The following is a 15,742-nucleotide window of genomic DNA, read 5'->3' as shown; positions in this document are numbered from 1 at the left end:
ATAAGATCAATGCCCCTTTATTATTCCCAAATGAGAACAAACCCCAAAATTACCTCACCAAGAGGGTCATGGCTCAAACAGATGCCACATGCTGCCCGGTTAAAGAAACTCCAGCTCTTACTCAGTGGCATACCACCTGCTCAGAGGCTTATCTGTGCCTGACTTATAAAGCCATGTCCAACCCAGAATTAATGACATGCTGCACCTCAGAAAATCCAGATCCCATCGAGCTAACGCCGCCTGAGAGACTTGAACCTCAGCACTGGAAATAAATAGGACATGCTGGAGGGACAGATTCATAACCCAGAGGCTCCCTTCACTCTGAATAAAAATCTCAGTCCAGGTTAGGCAGAGTCCCACATTGACTCTCTTCAAGAGGAATCTTGATGAGTGGATGGGAGATCGTGAGGTTTTACCCCGGCATTTTCACTCTCTGTGTGTCACTGTTAGACAGAGGCACAGTATACTAACCCTCAAAAATGCATAGCAAAAATTAATTTAAAATGGGTGGCGAAAGCCAAACACACTCTGGCTAGGCTTATAAATGCCCTAGGGCAGATAGCCTAGTATGAACCTATGAACCTATGAATACACATATTTTTCTGGGATCACAGCTAGGACACAAACTACCATGACAGAAACAATGTCTCACTAAGCTATCACACCTTTACAGACCTTGCACACATTTATCAACACATTCACCATCACACTCAGTCAACTCTCACATAGCAATTATTGCACTAAGTACACATGTGTGTGTGCTTCAAGGTCATGGGTAGATAATACGCCTATTGGCCTTAGGGCCTACAGCAGCCTAGCTTATATGCTACACCCTGGCCTTGACACACATGTAATTTAATTTCACTTGCCTCTGTCAACCAGAGCCACAGAGGTGATTCTCGGGTGCATTTCCTATCTCCCAAACAATCATCAGGAGTATTTATGACAACTGCTAATGAGGAGCTTTATTTGCTATTGATAGTGGTTTGTTCCAGAGTATGGCATGTCTCTGAGTTAGACTCTATCCCTCCACCATGTGCTGTTTTAGTGAGCTGACAAGGTGTAGGGCCCTAGAGCCGCGGTATCTGGAGGGATTGTAATATGTTTACATGGAGGATGTCCAACAGCTATGGGTGTGATATAGCCTTAGTATGTTAGGCAGAGGTCACCTCTGGGTAGGCGTGTATGCAACACAGTGTAGCTGTAGTTTTGTGGAGTCAGGTCTGCATAGGGCATCTGTTTGAGGCTGGTATTACTCTTTGTGAGGTATGTCTGTGGCCTTTCCAGTTGCTGTAGTTGGCATTATAATTTCCTAATGGGTTTTAAGTGTGATAAGTAGAGGGAACACTGACTTATATTTCCCTAGATGACACACCTTTTGTGATGACATGTACCACATAGACAGAGTACATGGACCAGTGTGGCACTGTGATTATCAAAGGAGGCTACTGTCCACCTGTGTCCCATGTCTCCTTTATCATGTCCTTGTGTTAGGTAGACTACCACCTATGTATAGTTAACTGGCACAGTGTTCTGGCAAGAAGGGATGATGCACTGCAGTGTCAACACTGAGCTCAATCCATACCTTGGTCGCCAGGCACCTGCCTCACAGTATGTATGCCCCATGTCTTCTCTCCCTCTATATATATATATATATATATATATATATAGATAGATATAGATATATATATATATATATATCTATATTATATAGATCTATATAGATCTATATAGATCTACATATCTATCTATATATATATATATATATATACATATATATTACATATATATATATATATATATATATATATATATATATATATATATATACATTACCCACACACACACACACACACACACACACACACACACACACACACACACACACACACACACACACACATACATATAAACATCCATTGCTGTACATATAGATGTACATATAGGCACATATACAGTCCACTATTCATGGTGGGGAATAGCACTTATAAGCTGACAGTTGTGGGAGATATGCAGTTATGTAATAATATTGCACAGTATTATGTAGACTGCATTAAAGGTGTCCCTCAGCCCATGTAGCTTTAGCAGGCTCCTCACTGGCTCATTAACAACACTGCAAAATGACAGAGCATACCCACAGCTGCTTAACCACCATACATGTCATATACCAGCACTGCATGCTATTGTCTTTTCCACACACACTACAACCTACATAGACATATAGCACATAACAACCTTCAACAACGAGGCATGTGGTCATCTCTTCACAAACAGTTGCAGGATATTCCTCTTGCCCAGATGCACATGCACAGTGGTACATAGAGGCTAATGCATCAAGCTGCCACATATGGATGATTCACAGTATGTAGATACTCTTCATAAACATCTACTACATGCTGGCAAATACGTATGTGTTACATACCTTTCGTTTGTATTGCTGTGTTCTGTTTGTTTTTAAAGGTAATGTTTTTTTCTTTTTCTTTTCTCTGTCTGTTACTCTTTATTTTTCTGTGTTTCTCTGTTTGTCTGTGTCTCTGTGTCTCTGTCTTTGTCTCTATCTCCCTCCCTCTCTCTCTCTCTCTCTCACTCTCTCTCTCTCTCTATCTCTTGCTGCAATGAGATTATTGCATGTGTAGACAGCAAGTACAGCCTGCTTTTCTAGGTATCTGCACATGTGCATGTGATGGCCTCTGCACCAATTGGTGCCCACCATTCACTAATTGCATGCAGCCTGCTGTGTGGTAATTGCACTACTGACTGTCATAGCAGCCCACTGCTATAAAATGCTAGGTTAGGTAGGCGTAGCCCTTTCAGCTTTCCAAAGTGGGGCCCATGCTTGTTTGCTGTGGAAACCGTTGTGTCAGTCAGAAGGTTGGTATACTTTTTATCTCTGAAGCTAGTGTTGTAGCCAGTGATTTGCATGTTGTACTCAAACCTGAATGTTGCTGCTTCTAGTACACACTTGTCAGTGTAGACTTTTACTCCCCCCTCCACATGCTTACACAAGATACATGGGAGTATGTACTTTCTTTTCTAATTAGACAATTAACTGCCATACAAAAGTAGTTATTGCAATGTGTTCCTCTGGCACATGAACTGTTTGTGAACTACTATACTGTAAATATTAATTACCTCACTTCTGAACAGTTTATTATTTATTTGTGTTGACATTAGCACGGGATGCTTAAGACAACTGGACACATTTCAGTACTGAGTATGCCTACCTACATCTTTGGTAGAGCCTGAATACACATGTATATTGTTCTTTTGGGTAGGGGTGCAGAAGTACAGAGAGCATTATATATTATTGTGTGATGTTTATCTTGCTGAACATACAGGGTTGCTGTGTACCTGCTAGTCTGACAAGGCAAGTAGTCTGTCTGTGTAGCTCCCACTTGTGGACATATCCAGATGGTAGCCAGAGGTAGGCCTATTATTCTTTGTCTGTACACCACACCAGTGTTTTCTGCACTGGAACAGTGGCATTGTTACAGTTGGTTGCTAACAGTACATGGTTACATCCCTTGATATTTCTGTGTTGTACTCCTACATAAGGGTATGCTTGTGGGACACATTCCAAAGCTATTTGCAGAGTGTGTAACAGCAGACAAGCTGTAATGCCTGTGTGTTTCTGCCTCTGCCAGGCCTCTGATACACTCAGGTATATATTCGAACAGCCTCAGGGAAAGGTACATATAAGTGGGGTACACCTGTAATATATTGCAGACATTAAGTTGAGACTGTGAGAGAATCAGAGCATATGTATTAATACACCTTTTCTGACGTGTATGCAGTGTGCACTATTACTTATTGACATTATTCTTTAAGTGTAATTCCCCATTCTTCGGCCTACCATCAGTACTTTTCAGAGGGATTCTGAGGGACAAAGCTAACATTTGTTTAGGAATCAGGGACATCCCTGAAAAGCAGTCACAGTTGCGAAGTATGGCCTCTGCCCTATTCATATATGCCAGTGTTTATCCTGCTCTGATACTGTGTGGGGTTTGTAAAGTGCTACTGTAACATTATTTCCTGCTAGAATGGCTGGTTCTCTTTTCACAGTCATGTCATGCAATTCCACAACAACTGCTGGTAAAGATCCACAGAACAAGATTTGTGTTATGACATTCCTATTTTCCCTTTACATTCATCCATTGTAATGCATAATATATTTATTACAGCACCATCTTGCTGCAAATCTACTGTGGCCTAGTGGTACTTCATGCAGTCTAATGTGTCCAAAGGCTGGGGTTCGAGACTGACAGAGGTGTTTTATTTTGCTTCTCAGCAGAACAAGGACCCTGCCATGCAGAGTGACTAAGGCACTTTTAAGCAGTTGTAAGCGGGTTTGCGCGGGTTTGGATCCTTAGCAATACTTGCTGCGCACATACACTCTCGCCAAACCCACTAACTACTGCTTAAAAGTGCTTACTCCCTAACCCCATGCTAATTTCTTTGAAAGAAAAGAAAATGGGGAGATAGGAAAGTGGTGAAAAAGGGGGCACAAAGAGGGGAAGACAGTAGGGAAACAAGCTCGGGATGTGCAGGACAGGTGTAGGGAAGGTCCATAGATGCCCATTTCTTTACCAGCAACAGCTGTGCATATGCAGTAAATTTGGAGTGAAATTTGAAACCTTCCACCCCTGGGAGAGGGGTGAGGACAACAAAGTATGTTGTACTGTCAATTATAATTATCAGTTTACATGTCCAGCAGACATATGTGCGAAATGGGCAGCTATGTATGAGGCGTACTTTTTTTGTGGATACAGATTGCCCTTTTTTGTTTTTTTTTTTTTAGGTGAGAGTGGAAAGTGAGGTAGAGGAAGTAGGTATATTTGGGGGGGTAGGTTGGGGAGGTAAACAGACAAGACAAACAAGACACATACAGGGCCGGAGTATGACACATGGGGTGGGTGAACACAATTGATGGGGTCGGATGTTTAAAAATCGCAAGCCCATGAGCCCACAGATGGTAACAGTGGAACTGAGATCCCCACCCATGGGCAGTCACCACTGCACCTTCACAGCCCCAAGGGTGGCTGTGCTGGGGGCTGCGTAGGATGGGCAGACTCACCTGTGAGACATGCCACTCTTGCCTCGAGCTGGCGTAGGGGATCAGTGACTGAACACTGGATCTCCCTAAGCATCACAACCTGGACCCATCGAAGGGTGACAGGTGGCCCTTCTCCACCCACGCTTGCACGGGCAGGATGAGCCCCATCCCCCGCAGCGCTTCCACCCGAAGGTGGCACAGGACCAATGGAGGAGGGGAGCCTGGGCTGGGCACCGTACCTGCTGGTGCCAGGTTCAATCACCAGCTGAGGCGGGACAGGTGGGTCCGCTGGGACCGGCCTTCCCATACATTCTGTGATTAGGTGTGTTTAATTACAACATAAACAACAGCATTCCAAATTAGTTGTAACAGCATGCAGTAATATTCCCATTAACCCAACACACCAAGGTTCCAACAGTTGAACAGCAAGCATAACACATGCATATATTGAATGACAGTGGAAATTCCAACAGCATGCAGGGATGATTGGTGGCAACAGGCCACCATGATTGTGGTGTTTGAACAGGGCACATGCATCAAAGTGAATGCAGATATTTATAGAACAATAGGACATATGTCCCAACAAATGTTTTGAGATTACACATACCCATTGAGGTGTGGAATTGCATTGTTTATGCACATACAGTAGGGTGTAGAAAGAAACCTCAATTAACATCTTATAATGCATTTTTAGTCTACACTACATTCCGATTGACTGCAGGTGTATATCCCCTACATGTATTATTACGCTTGCCAACATGCATTAGGTTGTGTAATGGGTTTGGCTAGTTCATTATATACCTGACCTATATCTGACATACTAACTGTCCAAGATGCAGATGTTACTGCTACATATTTATTGATTTTATTTATATTTCTTTATCTACATATCTGGATGTGTTCACATGACATTTTCAGTTAAATTTGTACAGAACCCTACATTTCGTGTAGCACACTCACATTTCTGGGGAACACATTAACATTCTACTTGTGTGCCAGATTTACTTATGCATGCCAGCCATTAACTGACTGTTGAGGACTGTATATATGCTTCACAGCTACTGGCACTTCCATCAACCACTTTAGATGGGACTGCCCAACTGTGGGTTGTATAATGCAAGGGTACAACAACATTTCAAAGTAAATGACACAGACACACTCCAAGTATTATACCTTTATTAATTACATTACACACGTTTCCACAGGCTCTCTCCTTTATTTGATATTACAGTGCATAGGGAAGACATATTCAAGACATATTATACCTTTATTAATAGGTTAGAACACTCTTTTTCAGGCTCACTCACTTATTTTATATGACAGTACATGCAGAGATATTATTCCGGACGTATTTTACTTTTCTTAATGGGTTACTACACTCTTTTTCTGGCTCTCTGACTTATTTTATATAACAATACTTGCAGAATAATTACTAACATGCCTGGTAGCACAGCCTTAGCAGCCTATCTGCATAGGCTTGCTGATTTGCAGCACAGACACCTGCAGCTGGGAAGTAAATGAAGGGATATTGAGACATACCTATCCATTATATAGACTAAATTAGCATGCCTTACATACTGCATTCCATGGCTACCTACTCAGTGGTGGGGCATCTTGCATCCCATGGGCCTCCTGTATCCATTGGTTCAGTAGGTCCTGCTTCCGTCTCTTCAGGTCTGCATGGTGGTGACGGACCTGCTCACCATTCTGCGGAACACCTGTGGCACTGGTGAGATCATGAGCTAACCGGTTCCAAGCCTCTGCTTTGTACTCCATCCCTTGGAACTGGCCCTGCAGGAGTCTTGACTCATGACGGTGAACAAGGAGCCAAATCATGTATTTTGACTCCTTCATGCCCCAGCGTTGCGCTCAAAAGTGAGTACCCTCTCCAGCACCAGCCATTATAACTGCAGATGGGAGCTACAATCAGTTATGGCGAGTATTCCCGCCTATGGGGCTTAAATATGCCTCATTTCCCGCACTTTTTTGTGATTGGCTATTCTTGAAAATTCTCAGCTGACTGCAGACCTGCTTAGCAATGGTTAATCTACCATTTATAAGTATATGTATGTTAACAGTGGCTGTTTGTTCTAAGCTGTCATGGCTTAGTGGTTCAGTACTTTGATTATGGTGCACAATATCCTGGGTTCGAACCTTGTCATTGCTTTTTATTTTACTACTGTCCAGACAGGCTAGGGGGTGTGGCTGTGTTTAGGCAACTTTGCTGTACGCTGGTTGGCATGGCATGCACCTCCGCACAAACAAATTGTGCTGGGTAAAGCGCAATTTAGCTATGGGCAACTATATTGCGCTGGGTAAAGCATTGCTTAACTGCAGGCAACTATATTGCGCTGGGTAAAGCGCTATTTAGCTGTGGGCAACTATATTGCACTGGGTAAAGTGTTGCTTAACTGTGGGTAATTATATGTCAGGATCCTTTATAAATATACATTTTGTTCACTGATACATAGGACATTTCCTTTTTAGTAAAATTTTAATCATATATGTCAGGAATTATTTCATATACTAATTTAAAACATAAAATAGGAAGGGGAGTGGTGGGACTCGAACCGTGAATGCCTCCTCTTTGTGCGAAGGCTCTACCACTACGCTACTGCTATTTGGCGTAATTTGCATAAACATTCCTTATTATGCTCTTCCATGTCGAGATTGCTAACTGCAGCTAAGCAATGGGCACACCCGCGCACACACACGCAAATACAGGCAGCTATATTGGGAATTAGAAAAAAAAATTTTAAGTTTTACTTTTTATAACTGTACTAGGGGTTTACAATGTCAGGGAGTGTAGTGTTGGGTACATGGACATTTGAGCAGACTCGCTCATGTGTGTTGACATTTTACAATTCAGACACTTGTAGGGGCGTGGACCTTTGGACTGCTCAGCAGTCGGACAAGCCCCCTGCCTTCCTGCACAGTCTGTGTTAGACTTGGAATGGAGTCAGCGTGCCCTCATGAATATGCATGGCACACTGACATCATACCGTTCAACTGCAGTCTCTGAGTAAGACTTATTTAGTCTTACACAGAGGATTCATGAATCCGGGGGGTTGTCAAAGACATCACAGTAAAATGAACTTGTGTGAATTACTGGCTGTTTGTATTTTTGTTTACTATCTTCACTCATTGTAGTTGTGTTGCTAAGAGGTCATGGTATATGTCTGGCCATTGTGTATGGCCTATTATGGTTTTGTAGCAGTGTACTGTTCACTTATTATTTGGACTGAGGGGGCAAGTGTGAGTGCCATGGGTCCTTTCGTATCCAACTGTGCATGCTGCCCCAGTATATGTTTGTATGGGCATTTAGAGACATGTATGTATATATATATATATATATATATATATATATATATATATATATTTATATACATAAATATATATATATATATATATATATATATATATAATATATATACACACACACATATATATATATATATATATATATATATATATATATATATATATATATGTATATATATATAAATATATACACGTCAGTATTTCTTGGTAATATATCTGTATATTGTTATACAAATATATGTATGTCCACACATATCTATCTCTCTATATATGTAAATATTTTTTTTCATGTATATATTTGTAGATAACAATCATTCCTGATTGCAAAATGTGTCTTTGCAATTGTAAACTGACTGTACTGCATGATATGCTGTAAAAAACCTCCTAATGTCTCATGGCTAAGATGGCCTAGTGGTAAATTGCTGTTACTATGATGTATAGCATCCTGGGCTCATGACTGAGCATGGCTGAGTATTTTGTTGCTGGCCAGAAGAAGGGCTGCTGGATACAGAATGATTAGCGCACTTTTAATCAGTTTTAAGTGGGTTTGCGTGGAGGTAAGTGAAGCTAAGTGACGCTTACATCTGCTTGGTTTTGCTTAGGTCTGCTTACATCTGCTTAAACCCGCACTAATTTTAAATACAGAAAAGAAAAAAAGGGAGACAGGAAAGTGGTGAAATGTGGGCAAGCAGGGGGTAAAACAAGATGAGAGGCAGCTATGGATATGCAGGATGGGTGTAGGAAAGGACCATAGCTCTGCATTTCTTTGACAGCAACAGCTGATATGACTGTGGGCAATTTAGAATTTAGAGCCTCACACCCCACAGGGAGGGGTGTGGGTGACATAAAATGATGATAATTAGTGGGGTAGATTGAGTAAGGGGACCGTGTCTCTGGGTGAAATGTAGAGCTATGAATGGGACATAATTTTTTTTTTGGGACATATGCCCTTTTTTTTTTTAAGGTGAGAGTGGGATGTTGGGGAAGGGTGTAGGTAAGTATGGGTGGGAATGTTTGGTAGGAGACGTTGCATTTGCAGACAGATAAGACACACAAGACAGCAGACAGAGGCAGTGTGTGACACATGAGGGGAAGACACCTTGGACAGGGAGGGTGGTTGGGAATCAGATGGCCATGAGCCCCCTAGATGGTAGCTGTGGGACTGATGTCCCCACCTGATGGCAGTCACCACTACTCCTTCACGCTGGCTGTGCTAGGGGCTGAGCTGGAGGGGCTGGCTGCCCCTCAAGCTGTGCCAGTCTGCCCTCCACCTGGCACAGTCGTTCATCCAGCTCTGGCTAGAGGACACTGCCCACCATGCCACGGACCTCTTGTCAGGTGACAAGATCCTCACCGTTCCCATGTGCAGGGGGAGGATGAGCCCCGAGGGTGGTGCAGGACCAGCAGATGAAATGCACAAAAGCAGTCCGGACAAGCACCGTAAAGCCCAAAAAAATGTTAAAGTCCTTGTTGTGAAGGCTGTTTGCAGTACAAGCTGCAACACTGAAATTGAAATCCACTTGCACGTATAAAGCCACACTGAAGTCGAGAAAACTTAAACCTTAACGCACTTTATTGTTAAAATAAGCGTTTTCGCTGTGGTTAAAACTACAGCTTCATCAGGGCAGAAGTAAATGCAGTGTCAGAGTCAGGTTTTTATGCAACACACCCACACCTTAATTAGTAATGCAATCACAATGAAGGCGTGTTAGCAGCATTTCTTGCAAAAGTAAATTCTGGGAATGAAAGCTCTGTTTAGGATCATTCTCAAAAGTGTGTAGTTTCATACTTTTAAAACAGTTGGAAACCATAAAACATTGATGCATCAGCAGTTTGTTACGTTCATACACCAAGCAAATGTGCATTAAAAGCATGAAAGTGTGTAAGAAATATATACACAATAAAAGCAATCTAAAAACAATGCATAACAAGTCTGCATATAAAAAATGTTTATAGAAAAGTGTTTGTAAAAGAAGTATCTAGTAAAATCACTACCTGCAACTATAGTTGGAAGCCTTGCTAAATATAAGTCTTAACAGTAGTGGAAAGTATATGTTACTACAAGTTACTATTAAAGTAAAATAAAATGAAGTGAAAAGTGAAGTAAGACAAAGGTAGGAGTTATCTTTTATAGCTCCTCATTTTCAGGACACAAGCTATATTGCAATGTTCATTTCAAACCTGGGTACCTAAATGAGTCTAGTAATATTTGCCATTCTAGCTCCTTATTCTCCAAAAGAGAGGTACTGGACCCCTCTTTCTGTTTTCTTGACCTGGTCAATTGCAATAAATGAAAGCTATGTCCTTGATGTTTCACGTGTTTAGCTAAAGCGTTTTTTTCAGTTTCCTTATGGCATAATCATGTTGGTACAGCCTGTCCCGTAGTCTCGGTCAGACTTGCCTATGTAAAATGCTTCACAGCAGTTACACTTAGCTAAATAGACTATGGATCTAGAATCACAGTTAAGCTTATGTGTAATGTGGTACTTTTGTCATACATTACAAAGGAATTGGAAGCCTTCACAAGATGGCAATAGTTACATGCCCCTTTTACTGAAAACAGCCTTTTGTTCTAGTCATTAGCTCTGTCTGTTTACTTCTTTCTAGCAAAGTTTTCAAATTATTGCCTCTCCTATATGCTATCAGAGGTTTTGTGCCTAACTTGTCCATGAGTTCCTCATTATTTATTATGTAATACCAATTTTTATAAAGTATGACTTGAATATTCCTCGAGTCAATACTGTAATTTGTGATGAAACTATTTACAAATGAGGTCCCTGTTATCTCAGTGTTGGAGGTTGCCCTAAGAAAGGGTATGTTCTCCCCAACCCTCGGGTTAGCCTCTAAGTCTTCCTCTTGTCCACTGAAAATTTTGTGTGGAAGTAAGGGTAGAAATTGACATTCCCTTCTTTTATTATTGACCTCATCCAGTATTTCTTCAAATAAAGTATTTGGGTATCCTCTGTTGGTGAACATTACTTCCAAGACTTTACATTCTTCTTGGAATAGTATCTCATTACTGTACATCCTGGCTGCTCGAATTAGCTGTCCCTTTATAATAGCCTTCTTTTGCTTGAATGGGTGGCAGCTGTTGTAATGTAAAAAGGAGTTGCAGTAAGTTGGTTTTCTGTATATCTTTGAAGAATATTCACAATTGTTAACTTCTTTATACAAGTGAACATCAAGGTAGTCAATGCTTAACTCTGAGAATTTAGATGTGAATTTTAAAAGTCATTGTGTTATTAATAGAAGAAACAAATTCATTTGCTAGTGTCTCATCACATCAAAAAGGATGAAAATATCATCCAGGTATCTTGTGTAGAACTTGATGCGTTCATTGTGTTAACGCCCTTAAGAATGTTGTCAATCGTCCACTAGGCCATAAATAGGTTAGCTACGGTAGCAGCACATGGGGACCCCATAGCTACACCTTGTTTCTGGAGATAATATTTCATTAAAGATGAAGAAGTTGGACGTAAGTATGATGTCTAAAAGTTGGGATACTAAATCAATTTCATTTTGGGTGCCCCCAAACGATCTAACATTAGTGAAATCCATTCAATAGCCTCCAAGTGAGGTATAGATGTATAGATCTATGACGCCGATAGTGAGGAAGTTCAGTGAGTTGCTGTAATCAATTTCACTTATCTTTTTTAAAATGTCCACAGTCCTGCAAATGTATGATATTTTCTTGATATATTTGCTCAGGATAATTTACAAGTTAGCACTGGGGTATGTAAAAGAGACTCGCTATCAATCAATGCCCGGATTGGTGGGTTAACTTTTTATGAATTTTGGTATACCAAAATTACTGGTGTCCTAGGCATTGTGATGTCAATGTAATTGTAGGTGTCAATATCAATGCACCCACTAATAAATAGGTCCCTTAAAAAACCCTAGTCCTAGAATTGACATGTTCATCTCATTCAGTGACGATGAACTATAAGCTGGACTATCGAGACAGTTTCCATTTTACTAATATATAGAAGTTGTCAAAGATTACAAGCCCACCTCCTTTGTCAGGTTTTTACCCTGACCGGTGCTTTACATAAGTTTTCCAAGCCTTGTAGTTGTTCTTCTGTGATGTTATAGTCTAACTGGTCGTTTTAGTATGTGAAAAAGTGACCATTTGTCTGAGGGTCCAATTCACAAGTTTTTTCCAAAAAGTGTTAAAATGTTGTGTAGTGGGGGTTTGTAAGTACTAGCTAATTTCAAATTAGTATTCGGGTGGTTAGTAACATCATTGTTAAACATTACATGCAAGTTCAGTTTCTGACAAAGCATTTCAAGTCAATCAACGCCTTAACAAGGTTACATTTAGATTTGTAGGGACAAAAGTGTTCTGAATGCTAGTAGTTCTATCAGGGATGGAGGCACGCGTGAAAGCTAGAAAAATTATAGATTTTGAAAGTCGCCTTTTCATTCGCGTTAAGATACTTAAGTCACCTAACATGTTGTTGTTAGTGATAGGCGCTGAATTGGGGAGTAGAGTCACCTGTTACTATCGTGTCTGGACCAGTTCTTGTTGTAGTAAAAGGCGCTGTTTCGGTTCCCCTAAAAATGCCTTCCTGATTTTCGTATACCTTGTTGGTTGTGGTTGTTGCCCACTTCTGGTGTTGTGCACTTTCACATAGTTGCCACGTGGAGGCAGGTGCAGCTGAGTTAGAGTTCATTCCTATTTTCATCCCAGTCATCACCTCCACTTAGGGTTTTGAGCCATTTGTTTTCATTCACAGTTTCTGTAATAGTACTGTCAACTTGAGTATTAGTTGAAACCATTAGTTTAGGATAAGCTGTTCCATTAGAATAGCTCAACCTATCCCTTGCCAGTTTTTATTTTTGTTCACTTTAACTTATCCACTAAACTGTCAATACTGGAAAAGATACGAGTAATCGTGATATTTATATTCATCATCAAAGTGCAAGTTTTGTTTTTAAGGAACTGTCCAGTTGGTTGACTTCTTCAATTAATCTCGCAATATGTGTGCTGTAATGTTTAGAGATCAATTCCATAAGCTCAATTCTTGTTTGTCAAACAATGTCCTTAAGTCAGCACAAAAGCCATTATTTTTAAAAATTCCAGTAGGGTTAAAAGAGGACCTCCAAAGCCTTTGGGATGATTTTCTGAGATACATTGTTGAAAACTGTCTCTAATTGGAAGTTTTTTCAGCTTCAATAGTTTATTATCAAAGTCTTTAGACTGTCTGTTATTGTGTTCTCACTCACCATAGAGTTAGATAGCCCCTACAGTCGTTGTTCCAGAGGTACCAAACCCTCAAGTTAAGTCTGTGTTTTTAATCCAAATCCCAAAAGTTCGAACACCACTAGCCCTGGTGGTATTTTGGTAAAGAAACTCCGCCTGATGTTGAAGGACTACCAGTTAGATGTCCTTTAAGGAGGAACAACACCATCTTCGGTGGTTCAATGTCCTCGCTACGACACAGGTTGACCTGGAGGTATGGAATTCAGGTTCAGCAAAAGAATTAGTGTCAGAAGGAGCTCACAATTCTCTTTTGTAATCCTCTCAGCAGGTAAGGCTGGGTGTAGATTGTGTGATCCGCCACTTGTGTGGTAAAATTGACGCTACTGGTCCAAACTCATTAAGTTTGCTGACAAAAGAATCCATTCTTTTGTTTAATGCACGGATTAAACTGGTAAGATCATTACTTCATCCACAGTTACGCTTGTTGGATGCTAATAATCGTGGACTAGTCGGGCTGTCAGGCTGCCAGAAGACATACTGTTAAAGCAGACAAACGGAAACCAGTAAAATGCACAAAGCAGTCCGGACAAATCGCAGCCCCAAAAAAAATGTTAAAGTCCTTGTTGTGAAGGCTGTCGGCAGTACGCTGCAACACTGAAATTGAAATCCACTTGCACGAGTAAAGCCACACTGAAGTCGAGAAAACTTAAACCTTAAAACGACTTTTATTGTTAAAACAAGCGCTTTTCGCTGTGGTTAAAACTACAGCTTCATCAGAGGCAGAAGTAAAATGCAGTGTCAGAGTCAGGTTTTTATGCACACCCACACCTTAATTAGTAATGCAATCACAATGAAGGTTGTTAGCAGCATTTCTGCAAAAAGTAAATTCAGGAATGAAAGCTCTGTTTAGATTATTCTCAAAGTGTGTAGTTTCATACTTTTTAAAACAGTTGGAAACCATAAAAACATTGATGCATCAGCAGTTTGTTACGTTCATACACCAAGCAAAATGTGCATTAAAAAGCATGAAAGTGTGTAAGAAATATATACACAATAAAAGCAGTCTAAAAACAATGCATAACAAGTCTGCATATAAAAAATGCTTATAGAAAAGTGTTTGTACAAAGAAGTATCTAGTAAAGTTACTACCTGGGTAACTATAGTTGGTATTCCATAAATATAAGTCTTAACAGTAGTGGAAAGTATATAAGTACTAAGCGTTACTATTAAAGTAAAATAAAATGAAGTGAAAAGTGAAGTAAGACAAAGGTAAAGGAGTTATCTTTATAGCTCCTCATTTTCAGGACACAAGCTATATTGCAATGTTCATTCAGCAGATGAGGGAGGTCCGGGTTGGGTCCCAGACATGCTGGGACCCGGTGCCTCGGTCAGGTGGGATGTGAGAGGCAGATCTGCCAGGATCAGCCTTCCCAAACATGCTATAGAGTGAGAATTAACAAGTTGTATTGGTTAGTCATGAACAAAACATTGAAACATTAGTCAACACAGCATGCATGGATGTTCCAATTGACCCAGAACAATGGAATTGTAACAGTGGCATGGCAAAACAGAGCACATGCAGAAATGGAATGGCAGTCAGGGTTGCAACAGCATGCCAGTTACATTTATTGCAACAGGCCAACAACAATGGTTATTCAACAAGGTATGTTAGTATCCACACAGTTTCAAATATAATAACCAAAATGGAACAAAGGTCCTAACAGTAAGTTTTGGTGACAACATATCCATATATTACATTTATGCAATTATTGAGCAGATGAGTGGTGGGGGTTAGAGAAAATAATTTCATTAATAGCTGCATCTAGTGATACTTCTCCATACACTACTGTTCAATACTCTTACAAAGTTCTTGCCCTCTCTAACCTCTGTCTCACCATGAAGCTACTACAACACATACACACCTGTACATACATGCACCTGAGTACTGATAAGTAAGGTATGATAACTCTAATGCATACAAGTATAGGGGACTCATACCTGTCATACTTACTGGTACAAGTAACAATGTGTTTCCTGTCCTGCTGTTCTGTAAGTGTGCTTTTGGCATGCTACTTGTAATACTTGTACTGTGATGTTATCTGGGTGCAGCTTTTGGCAACAGAGGGGAAACTATCCATGACAGCATGACACTTGAGACTTTTTTT

At 40.5% G+C, this 15,742-nt stretch overlaps 1 protein-coding gene across 3 annotated transcripts in view; it reads left to right on the top strand.

Annotated features, from left to right (window-relative positions):
* SLC26A11 (solute carrier family 26 member 11) overlaps nt 1-15,742 on the top strand; it is a 1,037,522-nt gene that overhangs the window by 176,414 nt on the left and 845,366 nt on the right. The window lies entirely within an intron of this gene.

Source organism: Protopterus annectens, chromosome 4.part0 (assembly GCF_019279795.1).
Source record: "Protopterus annectens isolate FY-2018-M chromosome 4.part0, PAN1.0, whole genome shotgun sequence".
NCBI classification, from domain to species: domain Eukaryota; kingdom Metazoa; phylum Chordata; order Ceratodontiformes; family Protopteridae; genus Protopterus; species Protopterus annectens.
Note: the sequence above shows the minus strand (reverse complement) of the source record. Positions and strands in the feature narration are given on the sequence as shown.